Below are 14,303 nucleotides of genomic sequence, written 5' to 3'. Positions count from 1 at the left end.
CCCAAGTAGAAACCCTTTGTAGGAATCTTTATTTAAGAGTAAAAAGAGGCCCTGAGAATAAACATTTAAGAAACCATTTCTGTAATCTATCCTTACTTTGTCAGTAGGGGCCAATGAGGAGACAGAAGCTATACAATAACTTGAAAGAGGGCAAGTTTAAAATACCTATTAAATATAATAAGAAAGTACCTATAAAGATGTTAAGAGAAGGTTAAATAATACTCTAAAACCAAGGAAGAGAACTGAAGAAGAATGAATGCAGAAGTACGGGTGCCTCTCCAAGGTTGGGATTCAGACCTCACTGGAATGGGTATGGTTGCAGGTTCCCTGGTTTCTGGCCAAGAGCTGGTCCACAGTGTCCACATAAGAAATATCCCTCCAAAACACAAGTGCTGTGTGCCAGGTTGTCCATCATTAATAGCACTGTCACGACTGTGAGTCTGATATGCATGATATGCATGTTGTACACATCAGAGAATTGTGAGTTGGTCACCAACTGGGTGACCTCCTAACTGGGGTTGTGAACTAGCTGAGGAACTGTGTGCTCTGGGTGCGAAGCTGGTGAGCTGGCTCCCATTCATGGAAAGAAAGAAGAAACTAAAACACTACAACAATATGTTAGACCAGAAAAAGAATCCCTTCTCCTCCAATGTCCCTCCAGAGCCTCTCCTGACAGCCTGATCTCACATTAGGGGCAAAGAAGAAATGCTTCTTACAAAGGAAGCTGACACTTTCTTTGTAGGAAGTAATCGGTGAACTGGTAGTTGGCACACTAAAAGAAAATGTATTGCCTAAGTCTTTCATTTTATATTATACCTATTCCTAGTTCCAAAACCAGTGATCTAGGGATCACAGTTTAAGAAACACTGATCTTGTCATGGAAGATTTCTTATATCTCAGTCTCCTATCCCTCTTATATGTATCCATTATTATAGAATTCCAAAATCCACATGTCACCACGACATCTGGAGAGTACAACCACATCAAGAAGGCTTCCAAGAGCCAAGAACCTGGTTTGTATATGTGTGGGTTAAATCTGCAGCAAGACTTTACAGTGCAGGAAGCAAAAAAGATTAATAAGGGCAATTTAGCAAAATATATCAACAAGTTCTTGCATTCAGTGACAATGTTATGACTATATTCCCATTGGCCCAAATCTCTGGCTACATGGACTTTGAAAATGCCCAAATTATAGGTCTCCTGAGCTAGTGTCTCCCACCACATACAATAAAAACCCTAAAGCTGCAGGTACAACATTAGCTGCTTCTTATATCTCACAGAAAATCATCAAACTCAAACATATAGTTGCCACCTGTCCCCCCAGCAGAATGGGTCTCTCCCTTCTCTGGACCCTGCATCTTTTGTCTTTTGTTTACACCTCTCCTGAAGTACTTCCCCAGGCTAATTTGTTTTGTAGCAACTTATGTCTTTATCTCCCTTTCCCACTAGACTGTAAGTTCCTCACTGGCAAGCAGCACACCTCATTCATCTTTGTGTCCCCAGAGCCACACACAATTATTTGGTTTATGGTGAGCTCCCATCTGCATTTTTTGGCCCAAATTTTTTTTATCATCAAGGGAAGCAAGAATGCTAACTTGAAATTTTGTGTTTATCATTCCTTGCTTACAAAGGGGCCTGACCACAAACACACTTCACTGGTTTCTGCTGTGAGCAATCTTCAAGACATTTTGAAAATACTGGTCTTCAGGCGGATTCCCTTGAGATTGGTAAAGTGTTCAGAACTTAAGAGCTCTGGAATACTGGCTAATTCAAAACTCAAAAAATAATCAGGCATTATTTTATACAGGAATTGTGTTGCAGCTGTCTACATGCATTGCTTCCCTTCTCTTCTCCCACCTCCACCCATGATCATCCATCACGCAAGGCAGGACTGTTTGACAGAATCCTAAGATATTTGGTAGCACGGCATACTGCCTAGCTCATTTTAAACCTTCCCAAAAGTGTTATATTAGTCAGGATAAACTGGGCTGAAAGCACTAACAAATACCCTCCAACTTTCAGTAGTTCTCATGTTTGCTACATCGTCTGTGGGTCTGCACAGTTCTCCGGGCTAACCATGACCTGTGCAGCAATTGAGGTGACTTTCACCCTGTGCCTCTAACTTCTCAAGACAAAGTTAAAGAGACAGTGTGGAAATCTCGTATCTACATTACTATGTTTAGACTCAGATGTGACAGTGCATAAGCCACAGCACTTTGGCCAAAACCTGAACATATCCCACTTCCTGGCAAGTAAGCTGGGGAGCACAATGCTCTGTGGACCCAGGAAGGGGAGGAAAACCAGGAAGGGGTGGGCTCTAATAATGCCCACTCTCAAAGGTTTCACAAGAACTTTATCAGGAAAGCATGTACAAGTGTCCCTTCCATTGCCCAATCTTGTAAAGCAGCATTGTGTACCATGACAGATTAGAAGAGGTAGCTGCTGCACCCACTGAGGAGTAACCGGAGAAGACTAAGCCAGGACAGGGCCCTTGCCATCTGGGCAAGCAGAACATCTTGCCCAGAACAGAGGGGCAAGCATGTTCCTTACCTTTCTCATCAACCATCTTATTTACCTAGGTGCATATTTGTTTAGCATAAGTGTTCTAGTCCAGTTGGCTAGGAAAGAAGCAAGCAAAATATTTAAGCAATGTATATTCTAGGACATCCAGCCTTGAAGAGTTTCTCAACCAGTAAACAAAGAAAAAATAAAATTGAAAAGATTTCAATCTTTTTTCCAACTTCAGTTAGTAATTTTATTTTGATATTAAACACCTTTTCATTATTAATATGACTCTACACCTCTAACAACTCTTCATGGAATTCTTAAAATATATTTGACTGCAATAAAATAGATACTCAAAAATTTTTTGGCTAATAGTGATGCTCCAGGTTTCAAACTAAATGCTCTTTCCAAATAATAAATTATTTAATCCTTTTATAACACTTGGAGCTTGTTATTATTTCTCCCATTTTACAATCAAATAAACTGAGGCTCAATGAGTTGAGTAGTTTGTCCAAGGTCATGCCTAACTAATAATAATTGTAACACAACCCACATCTGACCAGCTCATAAAAGGGAATTCCACATATTCACTCTAGATCAATTAGAACTTAGAAACTATTGGCTTGCAGTCATTTTAGACTTTGTATTACTTTAAAAGTATAATCAAGAGATCATTCCTTCATTGAAATAGCTGCAGTTCTATTTGAATAAGTCGAAATTTGAGAAAATGCTAATCATCTCTTTTGTGTACCATTCATTATGCCCTGGTGATCTTTTCCACGGCATCAACTTCCTTTTCTAATAACTCACTGAGCAGAATGCACTCTATAGCCTTGGTCCACAGACGTGCTAACATCCCACCATTAAAAAAGATAATGCCCATCAAGCATTTGACAAAGTGCCCGTAACAAAGTAAACAGCATAAAGATTAGCTATTATTTTGTTTGGTAAAGTTGTAGAATACTGAGTCCTTGTCTCATATAATGAGTGAAAACAGAAAACACCAATGCTCTGGTAAGAGCTGTAAATATCATCAATCTAACAGATCTGAGATAAAGATGGAGATGATTAGCTCTGTGTCTGAAGTGACAATGCCTTAACTTCAAACAAGAGCTCCTGAGACTTACCGTGATGAATTATATGCTCAATTATGGAAAAGCAGAAACAAAAATAAATTTAGAAACATCCTGAAATTTTGGAAATGCATTGTCAAAATTACAACTCAAAGGTAAGATATACATTTTTTTTTGGTGGTAATGGAGTTTGAACTCAGGGCTTCCTGCTTGCTAGGCAGGTGCTCTACCACTTGAGCTGCTCCACCAGCCCTGAAAGGCAAGATATAAATATTCACATTGTTTTTAGTTCTTTAAGAACAAATCCTCCCTCGTGCTAGATAAACCCAATGTTGAGACTTCTTACATCTGATTTTATACATACTGTCAGGAGTCACTGTATACAACATTCAGATAATGATGGTGTGTTTATTTGACTATTTTGGAGGTATAACCATCATGAATTTGGTTTTGTTTTAAATTTTTTGTTGTGTCTCATTTTATTCACAGGGTCTGTTTTCCTTAACTAGCACTCCATCATAAGCCATCGAATTCTCCCAAGACCCTGTGAGAGGCTGTTAGTCTCCTAACTGTGAGTTTAAGATATTCACTTTTATATATACTTTTCTAGTAAGAAGGAGAGGTGAAGTTTAAGCTTCAAATTGGCTCTCAGCTCATGCACTTAACCAGAGACAACTCTGCTTTCTAAATAAGACATGGTCCCACATGTAAGGAACACATAGCTGTGACTTGATCATTTGCATCATCTCCCAAATTCATGCTGAACATGAATCCCAATTCCACATTAGAGGGAGAGGCTTTAGGAAGGACTTCCTCTCCATGGATTAGTAACCTTGTAAAAAGGCTGGAGAAAGTAGCTAAACAAACCCCTTTTGCCCTTTTGCCTTTGGCCACTCCAGAACACAGCAACAAGGTGCGATCTTGTAAGCAAAGAGCAGCCCTCACCAGACACTGAATCTGGTGGCACCTTGAATATGGATTTCCGAGCCTCCAGAATGTTAAGAAAAAAATTGCTATTGTTTATAAGTTACACAGTCTCGGGTATTTTGTTATAGCAGCCTTAGCAGACTAAGATAGATATGTTATTATATATTGTATAGATGAACCATATTTTAATGGAATATCTCATCTAATTAATCATTACAATATAATATCTTATTTAATCATTTTACAATACTTTGAGGTAGGAATTAGTCACCATATATGACAGATATGGAAACTGAGGCTTGAAACCTTTCTTAAGCATTTGGCCAATAAGTAATGAGTCCAGAACACTGGCTCTTCCACTCCTGTGACTTAACATTGATAATAAGAGAGAATACCGATGTCCTGAGAAGACAATTCCCAAACATGGACCAATGCAATGCCTATCTGATGTGCACAAAGTCATGCCCAGTAAGAAGAAATAAAATCCTTCAGTGTGTCTCCTCCTCGGTTTTTCTAAGACAAGCATGACCTGTGTTTAGATGAAACCCTCTCTCTGCTGGCTCTAAGGCATTCTTTAGGAAGGGATGTTTAGGAGAAAGGAACTAGCAGCCTGCTCAGGACCAAGGATGTGAACGCAGGGCACTATGCTAGAACTTTTAATCTAGCATCTCATCTCATCTCAATAAGCCTATGATGGAGACACTAAGAGGAAGCTAAGAATCAGAAGGGTGAGGTGACTTGTCTAAGATCACACAGAAGAAACTGAAGGATGTATTATGCCATCCACTTCACAGTGCAGTTGTAGGTCCTGCATGGCTCCAGCATCTAAAAGCATCAAAGGCAGTAACTACCTTGGGCTACCAGGTACAGTGCTGGACACAAGGGAGACCCAATCAACAATCAGTTGATTGATTCCCAATGCCACCATCATGTTGCATTCCCACAGTTCCATAACGTGACATTCTGCCTTGTGCTTACATCCTATCCTGATAAGAGTTCATGTCCCCTTAAACCTCAAAGTTAAGGTTTTGAGAATTTTCTCTTCTTGTTCCCTGAGAAAAGCCACTATCTTCCCTGCACACCAAGTCAGTTCAGGGACACTGTGCACAAGAATATCGGCCACTTGAGTGTGGAACTGTGGCCCACATATCCCGAGGTATATGAGTTCCACCTGTAGTTTGCAGCCCAGGAAAATACCCAACCATCTCACAAAGCCTGGGTAGAAGGCTCAAAGAAAATCAAACAATGTAATCCCCTCCTGGCCTAAATGACAACCTCACTTCCCTCCTCACCATATTAATGTTTTTTGTGTCAACTTAACTATAAGTCAAAGAAGGTTTCTTGAGCAGTGCTAGCCATGTGTTAGACAGCCTGAAATGTCTAAATGTCCTAATGCCATCCACTGATAAACGTCATTTTGACACCAACCAGAACCTATTATTTTTCAAATAACAGTGGTAATGTTTAATTAGAGTTTAACCTGGCTGCTTGTTTTTAACAACATACAGTACCCTGGCAGTTCCCTGACAAAGGGAGAGATCGACACGCAGTGTAAATGCCACATTTTAAAAGGAGTTGCACATTTGTGGTGTCTAACTATTCACAGCACTCTGTCATCAATTACTAGTACCTCGAGTGACTCAGAGGCCCATGGGGCTCCAGTCCTTCATATGATGCCAAGTTGTGGAAATATTTGCCAGGCTATCACAACAAAACTCTCCCAATGGCTGATTATATTTCCCAATCCCATTCTAACTGAAAAGACCAAAGAAGAAAGAATCTAGCATCATGCCTGGCACACAGTAGGTAATTAATTAATCACAGCAGTTAGCATAGGAAATGTTTATACTTTTCAACTTGATCATTGCCATAGTCTGGGCTGCATGTTGATGGGAAAGTCCTCTTTCCCCTCTTAGACTCTTTGCAGCTCAGCATCTCTAACACCCATTCACTGGTTTGTTCACTCATGCCACACACATTAGAGCCCTAGCTCAGTGGGACCATGGCCTCTCTAGATAGTAATTCCCAAGGAAATGCCCCTTCTGGGGATTCCAATGCACATATTAGAGCTCTGAGTTCTGCAAGGAATGGCTGGCTGGCTGGCTGGCTAGATAGATAGATAGATAGATAGATAGATAGATAGATAGATAGGCAGACAGACAGATAAAGAGACAGAGATCAATGACAGATGACAAAATGATTTGAAACGGGTGATACATGGGTATAGATCAATACCTAGACTATAGGTATTAATGGTAGACAGACAGAGTCATAATAAGAGAATGATTGTTTGATTGATGTTCAGTGTTTTCCTTATTAGTGGAACCCTTTTTTTGTCCTGGACTCCTATTCCCATCCCAAGACAGTGATGTTCTAAGACACCCTTTCCCGAGGTCTAAGACACCTGTTGCAAAGACACCCTTTGGGAATAGTGCAGGACCACATCTGATCCACTCAAGAGACCCCTGACCAAGATTATCTCCCTAACCAAACTTCAGCCAAGCTCCTCTGAACCCTTTCTTGACTAGGCCTCAAGCTTGACCTGTAAAGACTTAAACAAAACACTAACACGATATCTAACAGCTCAAGGCTGATCCCCAGGATGACCCTAGCCCAGCTTAACATGCCTACTGGAGAAAACCCAAAGCTGCCAAAGAATTTACTGCCTGGAGCAGTCCCCAGTCCCCAACGAAAGTAGCTGCCTGGCAGCAGTAAATGCCAGTTAGCAAACCCAAATGGGTTTCACATGAACCAGCCCTCTTGTCCTGCACTTTGTAATTTGTCACTTCTCTGACCCTTCTGACTCCCCTAGTTCCTTTCCTTCTTCCTTCCCTCCTTACCCATTCTCTCTTTAAAATACCCTGCCACCTCTATACAGATCAAAGTTGAGTTCTTTTCCCTACTGTGGTATCCCACAACCTGTTCTTAACACCTCAGTGTCAATGCCTGGCTTTGTTTGTCTTTGACCTACGACCTGAAGCACAATTCTCCACACGTATGTTTCCTCATGGAACACTCACTCAAGTTGATACTGAAGAATCCAGTTGATATGAACGTGAGGTCCAGGAGAGATCTGAGACTACCCAATACCCAAAACGTAGTTATGGAGCATGCTTGTTCACATCAGATTCCAGAACTGACCTTAGAGTTATACAGATGTGACTAAAAAATCCCAGCTGATCCTTTTAAGGTCATTGTATAGCTTCTCTGGATGTCAGAAGTCCTGGGCAGAATTCTTGAGATAGTGTGTAAGGAGGACCCTCATCTCCCCTGCTATTTGCAGGTGCCTTGCTCTCACAGTTGCCTTGCCTCACTTCTCAGTCGGGGAATCACAATCTGTCCCTCAAGATGCAGATATGCAAATCTGCCTTATGTTAAGTGGGGAGAAGAAGGGGTCATGGAGAAAACCTTCAGCCAGTGGGAGTCAGAAATTTTTTTCAAGCACATATTCACACATACTCACACATGCACACATTATACATTTTTCTAAGCATGAGATGAAATAAGGAAGAAGTTGCATTGCAAGAATGAAAACCACTCCAGATTCAATCCCAGTCTCCTGTTCTTTATGTCTTCCTCAGCCTCACACCAATCAGCAAAGCTGTGCATTTCCTTCGCTATAATTCTTCTCACACTTTTGTGTGGAACAGGTTAGCTCTTTCCAGCTCCAACTCCCAAGTTTAACTCCAGGTCTACCAGTTCTCCAAAGGGCTTTCTCGCCACATAACCTGCCCTCATTAACGTGTGATTATGCTCTCAAATATTGCCACACTGATCCTAAAAAGCTGGTATCAGGTCCAAAAATGGCTTTAGAGGCAGCTGGAATGTAAAGCAGTGTTTACCAATCTTCTAGAAAAATGCCTTGATCCCCAAGAAATAATTGGGTGCTAACCTCCATGACCTGTGGGTATGTGACCTTACATTGCAAAAGGGACTTTGCAGATGTGATTTAACTGGGATCTGGAATGAGGAGATTATAGTAGATTATCTAGGTAGGCCTAATGCAATTATAAGGTTCCTTATAAGGAGAAAACAAGAGGGACAAAGTCAGAAAAAAGGAGGCGTGACAGGATAAGCACAGTAATGTGAGGAAGGAGCCTTAAGCAGAAAGGCAGGTGGCTTCTAGAACCTGGAAAAGACAAGACTTCAAAGGCTTGCCTAGAGCCTCCAGAAGGAACGCAGCCAGCCAACACCTTGATTTTAGGATTTCTAACTTCCCTAACTGTAAGATATTAAATTTGAATTTTTCAAGCCACTAAAATTGTGCTAATTTGTTATAGCAGTAATAGCAAATTAATGCACTTCATGTCATTCATTTTTATGAAATATTTAAACCTATCTACTTTTTACTTACTGTCTACTTAAAGTCAATAATAATACCATGGAATCAGAGTTTTGGAGTGGTTATTATGGTTTTCCTAATACACATCAAAACGTACACAAGAAGGGCTAGGGGTGTGGTCCAAGGGGTAGAGTACCTGCCTAGCAAGCACAAGGCTCTGAGTTCAAACCCCAGGACTACCAATAAATTTTTTAAAAAAACAAACACAAGACTATTAATAAAAATTATTCACCTGTAACTCATCCTACACCTCTGTACTCTACCCCAATGGCATAGCATTTATCCCACTTTTAAAATCTCTGAGCCAAGGAGACGTGGAGGCCGTCAGAGAACAGAGTTGCACACAGACTCATGCAGTGGCCTTAGATAGTCACTTTGATACTCTTGGTCTTTAGTTTTCTCTTCTGTATAGGAGTTCAGTAGAAGAAATATTTGTTGGACTCCAGACCACTGCTGACCAGTCTAGATACTCAGCACCAAGCCTGAGACACAGTAGGTACTAAATAAATGTTAGCTGAGTCTAAACTGCAATCAGTAACCATTTTCTAAGTATGCACAGGCAACAGGATCTATAACTGAACTCCTGATACATAACAGGGACAACACCTTTTCCTAATGACTGGTGTACAGTGATGTGGAGGCTGTGATTGTTGTGAATGTGTTTTTATGTGCATTGGACGTTTAAGATTTTGCAAGGATGATGATTTGGGAGTGCTTTCTTGGTGAAGTTTAGGAAGCATCCTTTTGAAGGTTAAAAACCTTCAAAAGGAAGGTTTTTAACCTGTTTCCACTGCAGTGAAGAAAGTAAAGAAGAATGGGGTGGGGAGAGGAGAGGGAGAGAAAGGCAGAGTGGGAGGGAAAAGGCAGCATGCACAGCAGCGGGGCTCCAGAGCTGGAGGTGACTTATTATTGATCTTGGATCTGTGCAGAGCCTGAGCAATGGCCTCAACAGGAAAAGAAAATTGAAAAAGTTTTTCAGGCTGGTCTCCCAGCACCAATGTGCTCTTCTATTGCCAACGCCTGCCCCCTTGTGGAAATGCTTCAAACTGCCTGGAGATTTTAAAATGCAAGGAAACTTTTCAGTGCTCAGATAGGAAAATATTTTCAGCCTTCCCAAGGTGCTCCATGGCCTGCAAGACAAAAATCATTGGCAAACATCCCTCAGGATGCAGCCCCTGTCTACCAAATCGACCTCCTCTTCATGTGCTGTCCAGCATGGTCTGCTCTGATAATAAGCCTCTACAGTTTCTGAATAATTGAGTAGATGAGCCCAACTTTGGAATCAGACAGACTGGAATTCAGTTTTTCCCCAAGCTGTGTGACTCTGGGTAAGTTATCTATCTTCTTTAAACTAGCTCCTCAACTAAAATGCAGATAGCTGGGAGCTGGCAGCTCACGCCTATAATCCTAGGCACTTGGGAGGCTGAGATCAAGAGGCTCCTGGTTCAAGACCAGCATGGGCAAATAGTTCACAAGCCCCAATCTCTAAATTAACCAGAGCAAAATGTACTGCAGGTGTGGCTCAAGAGGTGGACTGCCATTTTGTAAGCATGAAGCCCTGAATTCAAACCTCAGTCCTCAACCTTGGTGCTCTTATCAAATTGGATCAGCTCTGGGCAGTTGAGGACATTCCACCAGATACTCTAAGAAGCCATGAGAATGTGCTTTGTCCTGACTGCAGGACGCTCAGAATATTAACACACCAGCTTCTGTTTCCCAATAGTCAAGATTGGCCCCTTGGAGCTGTGTGAGGTGGTTCACACCTGTAAGCCCAGGTACTAGGGAGCCAGAGGCAAGGAGGATCTTGAGTGCAAGGCCAGCCTAGGCGAAGTTAGTGAGACCCTATATCAAAAGCAAAATAACAAAAAGGGGGTGTGGGAGTTAAGCACAAGGCCCTGGGTTCAATCCTTGGTAAAGAAAAGAGAGTGCCCCCCCCCACTTTAGAAACGTGGAGAGATTCCAAGATGGTGACTAGAGGGAGGAAGCAGAAAGCATGCTTCCTAAAGTAAAATCTTAGAGAGACGCTGGAGATACACCTTGCAGGAAAAACCACCAAGAAGAAGCAAAACTCCGACACCTCCACACCCCCAGCCCGTGCATAGCATCCCCATTCCACGGTAAACAGAGAAACCAGGAGGGCTCCCATGCCGCCAGATGCCAGCTCCTACCCTGCTTGGGAGAAGCAGACCAGCAGGTGAGCTAAGCAGCACACAGTGCTCCCACAGACAACCCTGGGCCAGATCAGCCTAGCCCCTTGGACAGACTGATGCCCACCCAGGGGGAAAAAAAAGAGAAAAAAACAAACTGAATAATAAACAAGCAGCTTGAAAAAGATGGCGGGGCGCCCCAGCTCTGGAGAGTGGGGAGGGCCACCCTCCACGCGAACCGTAAATAAACAAGCCGGCCAGAGAAGGCAGAAGCAGCGGCACCCGCCCAGCAACCTTGGAGAAGGGAAAGCTTGTAACAGCAGCTGTCATGAGGAAAGTTCCACAGGAGGGGGGGAAGGCCACTCCCCACGCAAACTGTAATTAAAAAAAAAAGACGGCAATTGCAGCAGGCGGGTAGGGCTGTATACTGGAGAAAACAAAAGGACATGCATCCAGGAGAACTCTAAATAAACAAGCCTGCAGCAGCAGACGGCTGACAGTAGGAGGCAGGTGAGCCGCAGCTTCAGACACTCACAAAGCTGTCTCCAGACCCCACCTTTCTTTTTTTTCTCTTCCTTTGATGAGACACCACCACCAGATGCAGAAGGACTAACTGACTGTATTGCATTTGAACTTGGGATACTTTGTTTGTTTGTTGTTTTTTCCCCTTTGATGAGAAAACGACAGAACTACTTCACAGACACTGAGAAGTCTTCAGGACTGGAGGCTGAAGGACTAACACCAAAATTATTAAGACTGAGACTTTATTGCATTTGAACTTGGGGTTTTGGGGGAGTTTTTTAGGTTTTTTTAAATATTATATATTATCCTCTTTCTGTCTAATGCCTGTTTAGCTTACTGTTGATTTGTACACTGTCTCTCCCTATTTATTTCTTTGGCTCTGTTTTTTTTTTTTTTTTGGTTTGGTTGGTTGGATTTGTTTGTTTGTGTGTTTGCTTGTTTTGTTTTTTTTTCCCTTCTTCTTTTCCTTCTTTGCGTTCCCTCTCCTCTCACCCTTCCACTCTAGGTATCACCATTGTTATTATTACAAGCTAGAAAATACTTAATTGCACACAGTACAGGAACAGTAAAAATAGCAAGGGCAATGATGGGAAGACAGAAAAAAGAGGGAAACCATTTTCCTTCCAATAATAAATTAGTATAGGAACCACAGGGAAATGAAGAAAACAGAAACCCAGATCCAGACTCCAACAAAATGAAGATAAACTAAAACAGAAACCCAGATCCAGACTCCAACAAAATGAAGATAAACTATGCCAAAGAACCCAATGAAGCCCACAACAACATCCTGAAAGAAGAAATCCTGCAAGTAATCAATGAGAATTTTATAGAGATGATACTGGATGCAGTCAACCAAAATGTGCAGGAGACACTCAAGACATTCCAAGAAAACAAAAATAGAGAATTTGAGAAAGCACAAGAACAAATAAAAGAAACAATAGAAGCACTGTATAAACACCAAAGTGAAACAAAGAACATGATTAATAAAGAGATAAATGAACTCAGGCTGAAAACAGACAATATTAAAGAGGAAGATACTCAGGATATGAAAAGCCTCAGAAAAAAGAACGAAACAGAATTGCAAAACAAAACAGAAGGCCAATCCAGCAGAATAGAACAAACAGAAGACAGAATCTCAGAACTCGAACATGAAATGGTAATTAAAGGAAAAACCGAAGAACTATTAGTTAAAAAACTCAAGACCTGTGAAAAGAAAATGCAAGAACTAACCGACTCCATCAAAAGACCAAACCTGACAATCATGGGCATCGAAGAAGAAGAGGTGAAAGAAAAAATGTGTAACATATTCAACAATATAATTACAGAAAATTTCCCTAATCTAGAGAAAACTATGCCTATACAGATACAGGAAACCTCCAGAACTCCAAAGAGACCTGACCAAAATAGAACTACCCCATGACATATTATCATTAAAACAACAAGTACAGAGACTAGGGAAAGAATATTGAAGGCTGTAAGAGAGAAAAAACAAATAACATACAAAGGTAAACCCATCAAAATCACAGCAGACTTCTCAACAGAAACATTAAAAGCAAGAAGAGCTTGGGGTGAGGTTTTCCAGGCACTGAATGAAAGTAACTTCAACCCTAGGATACTCTACCCAGCAAAACTATCATTCAAAATAGATGGAGCAATAAAAGTCTTCCATGATAACCAGAAACTAAAACAATATGTGACCACAAAGCCACCACTACAAAAGATTCTTCAAGGGGTTCTGCACACAGAAAGTGAAACCCAACATAACCATGAAAAGACAGGCAGCACCAAACTGCAGGAAAAGAAAAAGCAAGACAGTAGAGAGTAACCTCAACTTAGGTACACACAATCAAACCTTCAAACAACTAAGACAACTAAATAACAGGAATCACCACATACCTATCAGTACTAACGCTTAATGTTAACAGACTTAATTCACCCATCAAAAGGCACCGCTTGACGAAATGGATTGAAAAGGAAGATCCAATGATTTGTTGCTTACAGGAGACCCATCTCACCGACAGAAATAAGCATAGGCTTAAGATGAAAGGCTGGAAGAAGATTTACCAAGCCAATGGCCCCCAAAAACAGGCAGGAGTAGCAATACTTATCTCTGACAAAGCAGACTTCAAACCTACATTGATCAAACGAGATAAAGAAGGACATTCCATACTAATAAAAGGGGAAATCGACCAAAAGGAAGTAGTAATTATCAACCTACATGCACCCAATGTCAACACACCCAATTTCATCAAATATACCCTGATGAAACAAAAGAGGCAATTAAAAGGTTCCTGGAAGTCAAGGAAAATGAAAACACAACCTACCGGAACCTCTGGGACACAGCAAAGGCAGTCCTGAGAGGAAAGTTTATAGCCATGAGTGCATATATTAAAAAGACTGAACGATCTCAAATCAATGACCTAATGATACATGTCAAACTACTAGAAAAACAAGAACAAGCAAATCCCAAAACAAATAGAAGGAGAGAAATAATAAAACTAATAACTGAAATCAATGAAATAGAAACCAAAAAAACCATAGAAAGAATTAATGAAACAAAAAGCTGATTCTTTGAAAAAATAAACAAAATCGAAAGACCCCTGGCAAACCTGACTAAAATGAGGAGCCAAAAAACCCAAATTAGTAAAATCAGGAATGCAAAAGGGGACATAACACAAACACCATGGAAGTCCAGGAAATCAATAGAGACTACTTTGAGAACCTATATTCAAATAAATTTGAATATCTTGAAGAAATGGACAGATTTCTAGATACATATGACCATCC

The sequence above is a fragment of the Castor canadensis genome, chromosome 9, assembly GCF_047511655.1.
Source record: "Castor canadensis chromosome 9, mCasCan1.hap1v2, whole genome shotgun sequence".
NCBI classification, from domain to species: domain Eukaryota; kingdom Metazoa; phylum Chordata; class Mammalia; order Rodentia; family Castoridae; genus Castor; species Castor canadensis.
This window is presented reverse-complemented; position numbering follows the sequence as displayed.